The following is a 15,178-nucleotide window of genomic DNA, read 5'->3' as shown; positions in this document are numbered from 1 at the left end:
GCTTTGATTATTAATAGTTATTTATTATTAATTATCACTGTTTGCTTATTGGGGGGGCACTCTGCAACTGTTACACCTTTTGCTTTCTGTGTATGGCCTCATTCTGTTTCTCAGTACGGGGTGGGATGTGTGTGTTTTACACACGCATGCAGCGCACAGCAGCCGTGTGTTCGCAGAGTTGGTCCTTGGAGGAGACCTGCACGCTGTGCTCTCCCAGGGAGATTTCATTTTCTTGTTCATTCTCCTGAAATCCAAACTAAAAGTGTTTTCAGGCTAAAAGCATGTGCTTTGGGTGGAAATGAGTCTTCAGCTGTTTGTGAGTTCGACATCTGGGCCTGCTGCAGGGGAGTGAGATTTTTACCAGGACAGCAGCTTTGCAGAGTGGCGTAGGGAAGCTGTTCCCTAACAGGGGCGAGAGGAAGGAAGGCACAGAGACAGTGGTCTGATGATGAGCCGTGTGGGTTTTGGGCCGCAGAAGTGCCAGCGTGACCATGCACAGTGTGACAGAGGGGTGCAGCGACAGGCAGTATCCCAGGGATTACACGCTGGGATCTGGAAAGTAACTTGGGTGACAGAAAACTGGACTAAACACAGAGGGCCCGATCCTCAACTGGTGTAAATCAGCATCGCTCTGTTGGGTTCGATGACGCTATGATGATTTGCACGAGCTGAGGGTTGGGCCCCTGGAGCGGGGGGAAGGGGCGGCTGTGGAGATTTTTTCCAGCAGGATAACTCTGTTCTCATGGGAAGTTCCTGCGGCTTCCCAGGGTGATGCCAAGGCAGCAATCCCAGCCCCGAGCAGGTCTGCAGGGGAGATGGGACAGCGGCCCTGGACATACGTGCCCCAGCTGAGTGTGTCATGCTAACAGCAATGCCCCCGGCCCATGGGGAGTGGCCTACAGCCTCTTGTGCCTTGTTACCAGGAGGAGCAAACGCCGGGGGAACGTTTCCAGTCGTGTCACGTCACCGGCAGGCCCCAGCCACTGGCCTCGCGCAGGTGCTGAGGACACAAATTGCCAGCGTCAGAGCGAATGCCGGGCCGGTGAAGGCACCAGCGGCACAGCCCGGAGTATGGAGCCCAGTCACTCGCCCCTGAAGTGGGCAGGGTCGGTGCCCGCTCCCCTCCCCTGGTCCCGCTGCCGGCCTCGCCCAGGCAGCAGTGAGGGGGAAGTTCAGGCTCCTGGCTGAATCTGCCCTTGCCCAGCAGGGTCAGTTGGTGCCAGGCGGGGGCTCTGAGGCGGATACGCCTCCCCCCGGATCCAGTCTGAAAAGCACCAACTCCTTTCACGTTGGCCACTGCAGACGGGCACGACTGACAGCCGAGGCTGAACCGAACCCCATTCCGGAGCCAGCTGCCTGCCTACGCCCGGGGGTCTCACGCGTCTCAGGGGCCTGATTCCTGAGCTAGTCCAGTTCCCTACCGGGGAAGTCAGTTCTAACCCCAGTGATGCTTTCCCAGGGCTCGTCGTCCCTGCAGGTACCAGCAATGCCCTTCCACCGCGAGAGCCGGGGGCTACTCGTTGGCTCCAGCATAATTCTTACATTAAACCATCTCTGCATTCGAAACAAGCTTTTACAATTCCCTCCACTGCGCCCAGGGGACGGATCCTGGGAGGAGCATGAAATACTGGAGGGGTTGGTGTAAATCAATGTTCACTGGCGAGGCTGCTGTTTACCAGCCAGCATTTCATTACACATGGCAATCCAAGGAGGCAGAGTGCACAGGAGCCCAGCTCCCAGTGCCAGGGCTCTGCTGCCGTTCACGGGCTCCTTGGTTCGCATGCTGGCACCCACGCAGCCTTGTGGCCTGTGAATCACAGCCTTGCGCTCACGCAGGGACCGTCTATCTCACAGGGCGAACAGGAGGGCCCCGTGGGGCTTCTGCTTTCAGATTAAAACCGTCCTGCTAACGACACCCAGTCAAAAGGACAGACACCAACAGCAGCAAGTGCCAATCACTGGCTCAGATAAGATCTGCCCAACGTACGCGCGCACGCGTGTGTGTGTCTCTGTCTGTCTGTCTGTCTACCTGAGCTGGTGCCCCTCTGGCAGGCCCTTGTGTGGTTTGAGAAGCATCCACTTTGATTGAATTGGCCTCGTTAGCACTACAAAAAGTAATTTGTCCTCTGTTGATGCTCACCCCTTCTTGTCAACTGTTGGGAATGGGGCACATCCACCCTGATTGAATTGGCCTCATCAGCGCTGACCCCTCACTTGACAAGGCAACTCCCATCTTTTCATGTGCTGTATATTTATACCTGCTTACTGCATTTTCCACTCCATGCCTCCGATGAAGTGGGTTCTGGCCCACGAAAGCTTCTGCCCAGATAAATGTGTTAGTCACTAAGGTGCCACAGGGGCAGATGTGGATGAAAGTATGTGAGGCTCCCCTATTGCGGGTGGGACACCAGGGCAAAACCTTCCCTGGGCGCACATGGGGCCTCAGCACCGCCCCTGCCCAGCTTGAGCCCCAGCGTGGAGCAGCCCTGAGCACAGCTCAGCTACCCTCGAGGGTCTGGCCCTGTCTTCTGGTTTTGGTGGCTGGTCGCTCAGCCGTGGCTGGGCCGCACCCCTTCGAGCACACCCAGTGGTTGGCCCCCCAAGGGAGAGTTCCCCAGAGGCATGGGGCTCACCCCGTGTCTGTCCAGCCCTGGACACAAGGGGGCCCTGCTCTGGTGGGGTCTGGGCATTACTGCAATGGAGACGTTAAATCCTAGTGCAAACATACTTGGGCCAGGCCACTGAACAATTGCTGCTGAGCCTGCTTAGGGAGCGTCCCCAAAGCTGGGGTTTTACAGCCTGCCCCCAGCATGGTGTCACTGCAGGGGTGGGGCCTCTCCCTGCTAAGGGTCCAGTACGGACAGGCCCCATTGGGGACAGCTGGCTTCAGAGAGACTAAGCGTGAGTCACTGAAGCAGAGAGCAAAGTCCTACCAGCCCCAGCCCCACTGAGCTGGCGTGTCCCTCCCCACCGCTGGGATTTCAGGAGTTTCTTCTACCTCCTGCAGTTTGCTGCACAGACGTTATGATTTGACCCTTTCCCTTGGCGAAAACCCAGCTGTGGCATGGCCAGATGTGCAGCCACCTGGCAAACCAGCCCGGCTGAAAACTGTCTCCAGCCAAATAACAGTACGGCCCAGGTGTGAACTCCTCATCGGGCAGCCCGTGCGCTGCCGGGGGGCTGGCATGCCCCATCGGGCAGCCCATTCACCACGGGGGGGCAGCACTCCCCGTTGGGCAGCCTGTGCACCGCAGGGGGGCGGCACTCCCCGTTGGGCAGCCTGTACACCGCAGGGGGGGTGGCAGTCCCTATCGGGCAGCCCAGTATTAGATAATTAATAATTAGAGCTGGCAGAACATGGGGAGGAGGAGAGATCCATTCAGTACAAGATTCCCTCTTTACTGAAATTTGGACCTTCAACAGAATGTTTCATTTGAAGATTTAGACCCCCCCTATTCAGACCCAGTATCAGTAAGAGCCTAAAACCTTGGAGATCCCCCTCCGCTGCGCCGGACAACGCCAGAGACGTGTGTAACTCCATGGAGGGGAGAGGCTCAGCCGCAGACTGAGTGAAGGAAAATCCCTAAAGGTCTGAAAGTCTCATGGTGCCTAGTTACTTACAGAGCCCAGAGCATGCTGGGTGCTCCGGAGACAGGCAGGAGACCGGTCTGGGCCCCGAAGACCCTGCAATCTAGGCAGAGAGCCGCGGCTGGGCGAGAGGGACGTGATGCACTGAAAGCCAGCCGGAGCAAAGCCTGAAGGTGAGCCCTTAGCTTGTGAGGTGCTGACGCCCCAGGGGTCTGACTCGGGTCTCGCATACTCTGGCCTGGAGATTCAGAGAAACTTGGCCGAAATCGATGAAGTGGCCAGTATAAAGCCAGCGTGAGAGCGACAGCTATTCCTCTGCCCTAGAGCGTCACGCCCAGCAAATAGCCCCTCACCCTCGGCTCTGTCCGAAGCAGCTATTAAAATGCCTGATCTCTGAGGGTTAGCCCCCAGCGTGCCCCTTCTCTGACCCACAGAGCCCTGCTCTGAAGAGCAAACAGTCTGAAAGAAAGGGGTGCAATCTACACGTGGCTAACAGCAAGGCATCTTCCTGCCCAGCGGGCACATGCATGCGTGTGAACCGTGCAAGGTGACCCGGGAGAAAGAAGGCTCTCGCCCAGGCTGTGTGTGGAGAATTTGTCTGACAAGTTTCAGCCTGGAGCAGATGTGACTAGCTGAGTTCTGGGACATGGAGCTTTCCAAGGCCATGGCTTAGCGAAGGGGCTGGGATTAAACAAACCCAAACGCAGGCTGATAACCTGCAGCAGACACCCATTCCACAGCCAGCAGGAAAGCCAGGCGAAGAGGGGCCTGTTCGTAAGACTTCCCCGAATCCACTTCACTGCATGACATTCGATGGAGTCTGTTCATCCGGCAGCCTGTGTTGTGCAGGTCAGACTAGATGCTCCTGGTGCTCCCCTCTGGCCTTACGCTCTATGAATGAATGACGTGACCCCACTGGGGGACGAGCAGCACGAGCAGAGGAGGAAGGGACCTGTGCGGCTCTGGGCCGTGCGTGGGTCGCTGTGCAGTTGGAGTGCAGCCAGGGCCGGGAATGGGAGCTGTGCTGCATTTCAGCTCACTCTGCAAAACACAGCCGCTGCCCGCATGTTCAACACAGCAGGGCCCACCTGGTGAAGTGTTACACCGGGCCAGACCTGGCACCGTGCGAGGGCAGTCCACACGTGGAGCGCACAGCAATGCCCGGTGAGCAGGCAGGTGGGCAATGAATGGTGGTGAGGCACTGGGAAGCCTGTCGGGAGTCAGGTTCAGGGTCCCGACTGGGGCAGGGTGGGCTGTACAGTTACATAGCTCTGCACGGCCAAGCCCGTCTGATGTGTGACTTCACAAGGTAGTGATGACAGGGCCCTGGCTCTGACCTCGAACATGGCAGCGTTGGCCAGGAATGAAAGGCATAAAGGAGCTCTCCCCTGCCCACCTTGTCCCCCCTGCCCCAGTGGCCGGCTTTATCCCAATGAAACCTGTGGCGTTAGACACCAGGTCAGATAACGCTCCCGCTGGGCCCGTTCCTGTGACACCAGTCACCAGGTGCTAGAACAAGGCTGGGCAAACTTTTTGGCGTGAGGGCCACATCTGGGTATGGAAATTGTATGGCAGGCCATGAATGCTCATGAAATGGGGGGTTGGGGTGTGGGAGGGGGTGAGGGCTCCAGCTGGGGGTGTGGGCTCTGGGGTGGGGCTGGGGATGAGGGGTTTGGGGTGCAGGAGGGTGCGCCAGGCTGGGACCAAGGGGTTTGGAGGGCAGGAGGGGGATCAGGGCTGGAGCAGGGGAATGGGTCGCAGGAGGACATCAGGGGTGCAGGCTCTGGGCGGCGCTTATCTCAAGCAGCTCCTGGAAGCAGCTGCATGTTCCCCCTTGGCTGCGGGAGCTGCAGAGTGCACCTGCGGCGGGGGCAGTGTGCAGAGCCCCCTGGCTGCCCCTACACGTAGGAGCTGGATGGGGGATATGCCGCTGCTTCTAGGAGCCACGGCATGTGCAAAGCGGGGCAAGCCCCTGAACCTGCTCCCCGGTGGGAGCTCGAGGGCCGGATTAAAAGATTTGACGGGCTGGATGCAGCCCCCGGACTGTACTTTGCCCACCCTGTGCTAGAACCTTGGTCGTTGAGAGAAATAATCCACGTGGGACTGAGTTTTGCTGCTTTTTGTGTATATTTCTCTGGGACACCCGATGAAGCAATGCTACCTAGTCCTTCCTCTGGGGCTATGGGCCAGCCTCAAGGGGGAGAGCAACCTGGTCACTGGTCGGATCAATGTTCAACAACCGCAGCTTGTGCTCATCATAAAGATCCTCTGTGGGCTCTGGCTGCAGGGCCAGTCTGGCGGAAGGAATTGATTATCTCTTCACTGATTTGATTCCTTTGATTGGTTTAACCCAGAGTGGGTAATTCAGGTGACAGGTGAGAGCCTGAAGTTGATTCACTCACCCTGGAGAAAGGCCAGGGGACCGGGGTTTTCCCTGCATTTTTCCTGCTTCTTTAAAGAAGAAACACAAGATGCAACTAAGATCACTGAATCAAAGCACAATGTGGAAATGTTCCCACAGCCCCCAACCAGGCCGCTGCTCAAGCCCACTGGAAGGAGTAGCACAGAAGCGCAGCTTGGCTTCGAGCTGCCCCAGGGCAGGCAGGCAAAGTGGCTGTTTGCACCAGGGAGCTTGCTCTTGCTTGAAGCCAGGCTCAGGTGCCCCAGTTCAACTGGGGGTTTGCAGCAGCCTTGCCTGCCTGGGCTAGGGGTTTGCATTGGTGCTGCTACGCCGAGGGCTGAGGGGAGGGCAAACCTCCACGGGAGGCCAGGCCGCAGTCTGGCTGGGTGTGTCCTCCAGGGGCCAGCGTGAGGCCTATGTGCTGCCCAAATCCCACATAAGCCCCGAGGCCTGGAGAGACTCCAGCTCGAGGTTTAGGGGATCGTACAGGGTGCACAGGCCTTGGGTTGGCCCCTGCCGCAGCGGCCTGGTGGCCTGATCCCCGTCAGGCTCAGGTGTGCTCAGCCGGGAGCAAGGCAGAATGAGCCAGGTGGGGGCCTCCATCAGCCTTGGCCCAGCCCCTGTGTTCCTGGAGCCCCCTCTTGTGGCCATAACGTGCGGTGCTTCCTTCCACTTTCCCACCACGAGCCGAGCGCTCAGACCAGGACTCGGGGGCGGGGTGCTCAGACCAGGACTCGGGCGGGTGCCCCAGGCGGGGTGCTCAGACCAGGACTCGGGCGGGCGCCCCAGGCGGGGTGCTCAGACCAGGACTCGGGCGGGCGCCCCAGGCAGGTGCTCAGACCAGGACTCGGGGGTGGGCGCCCCAGGCGGGCGCTCAGACCAGGACTCGGGCGGGCGCCCCAGGCGGGGTGCTCAGACCAGGACTCGGGCGGGCGCCCCAGGCGGGGTGCTCAGACCAGGACTCGGGCGGGCGCCCCAGGCGGGTGCTCAGACCAGGACTCGGGCGGGCGCCCCAGGCGGGTGCTCAGACCAGGACTCGGGGGTGGGTGCCCCAGGCGGGGTGCTCAGACCAGGACTCGGGCGGGCGCCCCAGGCGGGCGCTCAGACCAGGACTCGGGCGGGCGCCCCAGGCGGGCGCTCAGACCAGGACTCGGGCGGGTGCCCCAGGCGGGGTGCTCAGACCAGGACTCGGGCGGGTGCCCCAGGCGGGTGCTCAGACCAGGACTCGGGCGGGCGCCCCAGGCGGGGTGCTCAGACCAGGACTCGGGGGTGGGCGCCCCAGGCGGGTGCTCAGACCAGGACTCGGGCGGGCGCCCCGGGCGGGGTGCTCAGACCAGGACTCGGGCGGGTGCCCCAGGCGGGTGCTCAGACCAGGACTCGGGCGGGTGCCCCAGGCGGGGTGCTCAGACCAGGACTCGGGCGGGTGCCCCAGGCGGGTGCTCAGACCAGGACTCGGGGGTGGGCGCCCCAGGCGGGTGCTCAGACCAGGACTCGGGGGTGGGTGCCCCAGGCGGGTGCTCAGACCAGGACTCGGGCGGGTGCCCCAGGCGGGGTGCTCAGACCAGGACTCGGGCGGGTGCCCCAGGCGGGTGCTCAGACCAGGACTCGGGCGGACACCCCGGGCGGGCGCTCAGACCAGGACTCGGGCGGGTGCCCCAGCCGGGTGCTCAGACCAGGACTCGGGGGTGGGCGCCCCAGGCGGGTGCTCAGACCAGGACTCGGGCGGGTGCCCCAGGCGGGCGCTCAGACCAGGACTCGGGGGTGGGCGCCCCAGGCAGGGTGCTCAGACCAGGACTCGGGCGGGTGTCCCGGGCGGGGTGCTCAGACCAGGACTCGGGTGGGCGCCCCAGGCGGGTGCTCAGACCAGGACTCGGGCGGGTGCCCCAGGCGGGTGCTCAGACCAGGACTCGGGGGTAGGCGCCCCAGGCGGGGTGCTCAGACCAGGACTCGGGCGGGTGCCCCAGGCGGGTGCTCAGACCAGGACTCGGGCGGGTGCCCCAGGCGGGCGCTCAGACCAGGACTCGGGGGTGGGCGCCCCAGGCGGGTGCTCAGACCAGGACTCGGGGGTGGGCGCCCCAGGCGGGGTGCTCAGACCAGGACTCGGGCGGGTGCCCCGGGCGGGCGCTCAGACCAGGACTCGGGCGGGTGCCCCGGGCGGGCGCTCAGACCAGGACTCGGGCGGGTGCCCCGGGCGGGCGCTCAGACCAGGACTCGGGCGGGCGCCCCAGGCGGGGTGCTCAGACCAGGACTCGGGCGGGCGCCCCAGGCGGGTGCTCAGACCAGGACTCGGGCGGGTGCCCCAGGCGGGGTGCTCAGACCAGGACTCGGGCGGGTGCCCCAGGCGGGTGCTCAGACCAGGACTCGGGGGTGGGCGCCCCAGGCGGGTGCTCAGACCAGGACTCGGGCGGGTGCCCCAGGCGGGTGCTCAGACCAGGACTCGGGCGGGTGCCCCAGGCGGGGTGCTCAGACCAGGACTCGGGCGGGTGCCCCAGGCGGGGTGCTCAGACCAGGACTCGGGGGTGGGCGCCCCAGGCGGGTGCTCAGACCAGGACTCGGGCGGGTGCCCCAGGCGGGTGCTCAGACCAGGACTCGGGTGGGTGCCCCAGGCGGGGTGCTCAGACCAGGACTCGGGCGGGTGCCCCGGGCGGGGTGCTCAGACCAGGACTCGGGCGGGTGCCCCAGGCGGGGTGCTCAGACCAGGACTCGGGGGTGGGCGCCCCAGGCGGGTGCTCAGACCAGGACTCGGGCGGGTGCCCCAGGCGGGGTGCTCAGACCAGGACTCGGGGGTGGGCGCCCCAGGCGGGTGCTCAGACCAGGACTCAGGCGGGTGCCCCAGGCGGGGTGCTCAGACCAGGACTCGGGCGGGTGCCCCGGGCAGGCGCTCAGACCAGGACTCGGGCGGGTGCCCCGGGCAGGCGCTCAGACCAGGACTCGGGCGGGTGCCCCAGGCGGGTGCTCAGACCAGGACTCGGGCGGGTGCCCCAGGCGGGGTGCTCAGACCAGGACTCGGGGGTGGGCGCCCCAGGCGGGTGCTCAGACCAGGACTCGGGCGGGTGCCCCAGGCGGGTGCTCAGACCAGGACTCGGGCGGGTGCCCCAGGCGGGTGCTCAGACCAGGACTCAGGGGCGGGTGCCCCAGGCGGGTGCTCAGACCAGGACTCGGGCGGGTGCCCCAGGCGGGGTGCTCAGACCAGGACTCGGGGGTGGGCGCCCCAGGCGGGTGCTCAGACCAGGACTCGGGCGGGTGCCCCAGGCGGGTGCTCAGACCAGGACTCGGGCGGGTGCCCCAGGCGGGTGCTCAGACCAGGACTCAGGGGTGGGCGCCCCAGGCGGGTGCTCAGACCAGGACTTGGGCGGGTGCCCCAGGCGGGTGCTCAGACCAGGACTCGGGCGGGTGCCCCAGGCGGGGTGCTCAGACCAGGACTCGGGCGGGTGCCCCAGGCGGGGTGCTCAGACCAGGACTCGGGCGGGTGCCCCAGGCGGGTGCTCAGACCAGGACTCGGGGGTGGGCGCCCCAGGCGGGGTGCTCAGACCAGGACTCGGGTGGGTGCCCTGGGCGGGTGCTCAGACCAGGACTCGGGCGGGTGCCCCGGGCGGGTGCTCAGACCAGGACTCGGGCGGGTGCCCCGGGCGGGCGCTCAGACCAGGACTCGGGCAGGTGCCCCGGGCGGGGTGCTCAGACCAGGACTCGGGGGTGGGCGCCCCAGGCGGGTGCTCAGACCAGGACTCGGGCGGGTGCCCCGGGCGGGCGCTCAGACCAGGACTCAGGGGCGGGGTGCTCAGACCAGGACTCGGGCGGGTGCCCCAGGCAGGTGCTCAGACCAGGACTCGGGTGGGTGCCCTGGGCGGGTGCTCAGACCAGGACTCGGGCGGACGCCCCGGGCGGGGTGCTCAGACTAGGACTCGGGTGGGCGCCCCAGGCGGGTGCTCAGACCAGGACTCGGGCGGGTGCCCCAGGCGGGGTGCTCAGACCAGGACTCGGGGGTGGGCGCCCCAGGTGCGGTGCTCAGACCAGGACTCGGGGGTGGGCGCCCCAGGCGGGTGCTCAGACCAGGACTCGGGCGGGCGCCCCGGGCGGGGTGCTCAGACCAGGACTCGGGCGGGTGCCCCAGGCGGGTGCTCAGACCAGGACTCGGGCGGGTGCCCCAGGCGGGGTGCTCAGACCAGGACTCGGGCGGGTGCCCCAGGCGGGTGCTCAGACCAGGACTCGGGGGTGGGCGCCCCAGGCGGGTGCTCAGACCAGGACTCGGGGGTGGGTGCCCCAGGCGGGTGCTCAGACCAGGACTCGGGCGGGTGCCCCAGGCGGGGTGCTCAGACCAGGACTCGGGCGGGTGCCCCAGGCGGGTGCTCAGACCAGGACTCGGGCGGACACCCCGGGCGGGCGCTCAGACCAGGACTCGGGCGGGTGCCCCAGCCGGGTGCTCAGACCAGGACTCGGGGGTGGGCGCCCCAGGCGGGCGCTCAGACCAGGACTCGGGCGGGTGCCCCAGGCGGGCGCTCAGACCAGGACTCGGGGGTGGGCGCCCCAGGCAGGGTGCTCAGACCAGGACTCGGGCGGGCGTCCCGGGCGGGGTGCTCAGACCAGGACTCGGGCGGGTGCCCCAGGCGGGTGCTCAGACCAGGACTCGGGGGTAGGCGCCCCAGGCGGGGTGCTCAGACCAGGACTCGGGCGGGTGCCCCAGGCGGGTGCTCAGACCAGGACTCGGGCGGGTGCCCCAGGCGGGCGCTCAGACCAGGACTCGGGGGTGGGCGCCCCAGGCGGGTGCTCAGACCAGGACTCGGGGGTGGGCGCCCCAGGCGGGGTGCTCAGACCAGGACTCGGGCGGGTGCCCCGGGCGGGTGCTCAGACCAGGACTCGGGCGGGTGCCCCGGGCGGGCGCTCAGACCAGGACTCGGGCGGGTGCCCCGGGCGGGCGCTCAGACCAGGACTCGGGGGTGGGCGCCCCAGGCGGGTGCTCAGACCAGGACTCGGGCGGGCGCCCCAGGCGGGGTGCTCAGACCAGGACTCGGGCGGGCGCCCCAGGCGGGTGCTCAGACCAGGACTCGGGCGGGTGCCCCAGGCGGGGTGCTCAGACCAGGACTCGGGCGGGTGCCCCAGGCGGGTGCTCAGACCAGGACTCGGGGGTGGGCGCCCCAGGCGGGTGCTCAGACCAGGACTCGGGCGGGTGCCCCAGGCGGGTGCTCAGACCAGGACTCGGGCGGGTGCCCCAGGCGGGGTGCTCAGACCAGGACTCGGGCGGGTGCCCCAGGCGGGGTGCTCAGACCAGGACTCGGGGGTGGGCGCCCCAGGCGGGGTGCTCAGACCAGGACTCGGGGGTGGGCGCCCCAGGCGGGTGCTCAGACCAGGACTCGGGCGGGTGCCCCAGGCGGGTGCTCAGACCAGGACTCGGGTGGGTGCCCCAGGCGGGGTGCTCAGACCAGGACTCGGGCGGGTGCCCCGGGCGGGGTGCTCAGACCAGGACTCGGGCGGGTGCCCCAGGCGGGGTGCTCAGACCAGGACTCGGGGGTGGGCGCCCCAGGCGGGTGCTCAGACCAGGACTCGGGCGGGTGCCCCAGGCGGGGTGCTCAGACCAGGACTCGGGGGTGGGCGCCCCAGGCGGGTGCTCAGACCAGGACTCAGGCGGGTGCCCCAGGCGGGGTGCTCAGACCAGGACTCAGGCGGGTGCCCCGGGCGGGCGCTCAGACCAGGACTCGGGCGGGTGCCCCAGGCGGGTGCTCAGACCAGGACTCGGGCGGGTGCCCCAGGCGGGGTGCTCAGACCAGGACTCGGGGGTGGGCGCCCCAGGCGGGTGCTCAGACCAGGACTCGGGCGGGTGCCCCAGGCGGGTGCTCAGACCAGGACTCGGGCGGGTGCCCCAGGCGGGTGCTCAGACCAGGACTCAGGGGCGGGTGCCCCAGGCGGGTGCTCAGACCAGGACTCGGGCGGGTGCCCCAGGCGGGGTGCTCAGACCAGGACTCGGGGGTGGGCGCCCCAGGCGGGTGCTCAGACCAGGACTCGGGCGGGTGCCCCAGGCGGGTGCTCAGACCAGGACTCGGGCGGGTGCCCCAGGCGGGTGCTCAGACCAGGACTCAGGGGTGGGCGCCCCAGGCGGGTGCTCAGACCAGGACTTGGGCGGGTGCCCCAGGCGGGTGCTCAGACCAGGACTCGGGCGGGTGCCCCAGGCGGGGTGCTCAGACCAGGACTCGGGCGGGTGCCCCAGGCGGGGTGCTCAGACCAGGACTCGGGCGGGTGCCCCAGGCGGGTGCTCAGACCAGGACTCGGGGGTGGGCGCCCCAGGCGGGGTGCTCAGACCAGGACTCGGGTGGGTGCCCTGGGCGGGTGCTCAGACCAGGACTCGGGCGGGTGCCCCGGGCGGGCGCTCAGACCAGGACTCGGGCAGGTGCCCCGGGCGGGGTGCTCAGACCAGGACTCGGGGGTGGGCGCCCCAGGCGGGTGCTCAGACCAGGACTCGGGCGGGTGCCCCGGGCGGGCGCTCAGACCAGGACTCAGGGGCGGGGTGCTCAGACCAGGACTCGGGCGGGTGCCCCAGGCAGGTGCTCAGACCAGGACTCGGGTGGGTGCCCTGGGCGGGTGCTCAGACCAGGACTCGGGCGGACGCCCCGGGCGGGGTGCTCAGACTAGGACTCGGGTGGGCGCCCCAGGCGGGTGCTCAGACCAGGACTCGGGCGGGTGCCCCAGGCGGGGTGCTCAGACCAGGACTCGGGGGTGGGCGCCCCAGGTGCGGTGCTCAGACCAGGACTCGGGGGTGGGCGCCCCAGGCGGGGTGCTCAGACCAGGACTCAGGGGTGGGCACCCCAGGCGGGGTGCTCAGACCAGGACTCAGGCGGGTGCCCCGGGCGGGCGCTCAGACCAGGACTCGGGTGGGTGCCCCAGGTGCGGTGCTCAGACCAGGACTCAGGGGTGGGCACCCCAGGCGGGGTGCTCAGACCAGGACTCAGGCGGGTGCCCCGGGCGGGCGCTCAGACCAGGACTCAGGCGGGTGCCCTGGGCGGGTGCTCAGACCAGGGCTCGGGTGGGTGCCCTGGGCGGGCGCTCAGACCAGGACTCGGGGGTGGGCGCCCCAGGCGGGTGCTCAGACCAGGACTCGGGCGGGCGCCCCAGGCGGGCGCTCAGACCAGGACTCGGGGGTGGGCGCCCCAGGCGGGCGCTCAGACCAGGACTCGGGGGTGGGCGCCCCAGGCGGGTGCTCAGACCAGGACTCGGGGGTGGGCACCCCAGGCGGGGTGCTCAGACCAGGACTTGGGCGGGTGCCCCGGGCGGGCGCTCAGACCAGGACTCGGGCGGGTGCCCCAGGCGGGGTGCTCAGACCAGGACTCGGGCGGGTGCCCCAGGCGGGGTGCTCAGACCAGGACTCGGGGGTGGGCGCCCCAGGTGCGGTGCTCAGACCAGGACTCGGGGGTGGGCGCCCCAGGCGGGGTGCTCAGACCAGGACTCAGGCGGGTGCCCCGGGCAGGCGCGCAGACCAGGACTCGGGCAGGTGCCCTGGGCGGGTGCTCAGACCAGGACTCGGGGGTGGGCGCCCCAGGTGCGGTGCTCAGACCAGGACTCGGGGGTGGGCGCCCCAGGTGCGGTGCTCAGACCAGGACTCGGGGGTGGGCGCCCCAAGCAGGGTGCTCAGACTGTTGCATTGGCCCCATCTCCTGCATCGGCAGGGCAGAAAGAGAGGCACAAACCCAGCCAGGCCTGAGCTCCCAGGGAGATGCGCCCGCCCATGCCTGGAGTCTGATGAGCTCCCCCTGCCCTTGATGAGATGGGCAGATGGTCTCTGCTTGGCGCCAGCTGACTCCCTTCCTGAGGGCAGAGCTGGGAGCTGCATCTGTGAACAGGAGGCCTGTGTTACCCCTGCAGGGAATGGGGCAGAGGAGCCCAAGGGCCAGGCTGTGGCTGACCCTCTCCTGGTGCCCCTAGGGTAAGGTGTACTGGGCATAATTAGGGGGGAGAGCTGTGGGCTGGGGACCTGCTCATACCTGTTACCACCCCTGTAATCTGAGCCAGCAGGAGGGCAGCATTCTCCACCCACAGCAAAGGAACAGGCTAAGTGGGCTGTGGGAATCGTTTACATCCCCTGTGGCTGGTCAGTCGGAGGGACCCGCCGCATTGCACAGGCCGTCCCCGCAGCACTAGGAAAGGGTGACGGGCATTAGGGGGCCTTGCTGAGGGTTGCAGCCCATAGAGCCTGGTGACACACCCAGTGTGCTGCAGCTGCTTAGGGGGCTGGTGTTCCCCAGCGCTCCCAGACCCGCCCTGCAAGGGGTCAGCTGCCAGACGTCCCTCACACCGGGGTGGCCGGTGGCTCCGGCACTGGGGCTCCAGCCAGCTCCCCAAATGCACATTTGCCTGTAGCCCTCTCCAGCGCCAGGCGTCGCGCCCGTGAGCAGAGCAGCCCTGCCAGCTGCAGGAGCTGTGCGGGCACCCCCTGCGGCACCGCGTGCAGGCCAGTGGGCAGCGGGCTCCGAAGCCACAGCAGGCCCTGACCAAGCTGCCTGGCAGCCCCCGCAGCGGGTGTGTGCGGGCACCCCGAGGGTGCCCCGCTGAGAAACACAGCCCCCCCCCACGTGCCCCGCTGAGAAACGCAGCCCCCCCCCGTGCCCCGCTGAGAAACGCAGCCCCCCCGTGCCCCGCTGAGAAACGCAGCCCCGCCACGTGCCCCGCTGAGAAACGCAGCCCCCCCCCGTGCCCCGCTGAGAAACGCAGCCCCCCCCGTGCCCCGCTGAGAAACGCAACCCCCCCCGTGCCCCGCTGAGAAACGTAACCCCCCCACGTGCCCCGCTGAGAAACGCAGCCCCCCCCGTGCCCCGCTGAGAAACGTAACCCCCACCCCGTGCCCCGCTGAGAAACGCAGCCCCCCCCGTGCCCCGCTGAGAAACGTAACCCCCCCCCCGTGCCCCGCTGAGAAACGCAGCCCCCCCGTGCCCCGCTGAGAAACGTAACCCCCCCCGTGCCCCGCTGAGAAACGCAGCCCCCCCACGTGCCCCGCTGAGAAACGCAGCCCCCCCGTGCCCCGCTGAGAAACGTAACCCCCCCCGTGCCCCGCTGAGAAACGCAGCCCCCCCCCTGTGCCCCGCTGAGAAACGCAGCCCCCCCGTGCCCCGCTGAGAAACGTAACCCCCCCCGTGCCCCGCTGAGAAACGTAACTCCCCCGTGCCCCGCTGAGAAACGCAGCCCCCCCCCACGTGCCCCGCTGAGAAA

Source organism: Eretmochelys imbricata, chromosome 12 (genome assembly GCF_965152235.1).
Source record: "Eretmochelys imbricata isolate rEreImb1 chromosome 12, rEreImb1.hap1, whole genome shotgun sequence".
NCBI classification, from domain to species: domain Eukaryota; kingdom Metazoa; phylum Chordata; order Testudines; family Cheloniidae; genus Eretmochelys; species Eretmochelys imbricata.
The sequence above is the reverse complement of the archived record's forward strand: the minus strand, read 5'-3'. Positions refer to the sequence as shown.